This window comes from Corylus avellana, chromosome ca7 (genome assembly GCF_901000735.1).
Source record: "Corylus avellana chromosome ca7, CavTom2PMs-1.0".
Taxonomy (NCBI): Eukaryota; Viridiplantae; Streptophyta; class Magnoliopsida; order Fagales; family Betulaceae; genus Corylus; species Corylus avellana.
The window spans coordinates 28,876,891-28,878,228 of NC_081547.1; positions in this window are offsets into that span (position 1 = coordinate 28,876,891).

Sequence of the window (1,338 nt, forward strand, 5' to 3'; positions counted from 1 at the left end):
TACTTAATATCCTCAAGTAACTAATGTCTCCCAATCAACTGAACCACTTTGCTCTGATACCACCTGCTACGCCCCAAGTTCTAGAGGTAGAGCGATTGGGAGCAATTGTAACATATTCATATTTAAACAAAATCATAACGTCACTAGAGTACTATAATTTTTCATTTATAAAATCACAAATACATAATGTGCTACCAGGGCTCATCCTGTCATCACAGGGGAGAGCTACCAGGTTGGGAACTTCACTAGGTGAAGGCCACCTGGGCGGTAGCACACACCTTCTCGTAACCGTCCTTCGGTGTGCTTGCCATGCTACCCTATATGGTACCAATCGTCACTGTAATCGTGTCTTGGGTTAAACATTTTTAATCATGAATGCACATATAACATTTCATATGATTTGTAAACTCATCTATAACTGTATACTGTGCCATGAATGCACATATAACATTTCATATGATCTGTAAACTCATCTGCAACTGTATACTATGCCATGTGTCATCTTGAGCTTGGTGACTTGTCAAGTTTTAAAATCCTTATGCATTTACATTAAAACGTGGTCATAAAAATCTACAATTAATCCTCAATGAACCTAAACCTTTTGACTACCACATACCCAAAAATCGTGGCTTACGGACATCAGTAACCCATCCAATTAATTTTCCAAATTGCAGGTACTTCAACTATTCGACAGCTTGACCTATTAAACTTGCAAAAATCATAACTCTTTCAATTTAACTCCAAATGACACAAACTTTGGCTTGAAATTTTCGTCATTCAAAGATGCACAACATATCCAAAAATCATATTAACCCATAACTGTTTGGTACCTCAAAAGTCCCACGAAATTCGGTGCCTCTGTTTGACTGAAATTCCTGTTTTGACACTTGCATCTTCTAAAAATCATAACTCCTTCTACAAGCATCCAAAAATCATGAAACCACTTTTAAAATCTTCATTTCTCATCATTCTATAAGGTATTAAAACAGTTTTATTTAAGGTCACTCAAAGAATTTTCGGCGTCCAAAACAATGTGACTTTTCTTTCAATAACCCACTAAAATTATAACTATCAATTTCCATCATCTTTCACATTAAGTCTATTTACCTAACTCTATATAAATCTTAATAAAATTGCAAATCCTCCTTATCCTTGATAATAAGATCACATTTATTCTAAGTATAAATTTCAGGGTATTACAGTAATGGCTGTAGGGTACGTAGAAAATGATATATATGTTGTCATGAGAAGTGCGCATGAGGCTTCAGCGTTGGGTTTACGGTTTGCTTGACTTTTCAAAAAGCAATAAACATACAAATGGGATGATAGATTGGAATA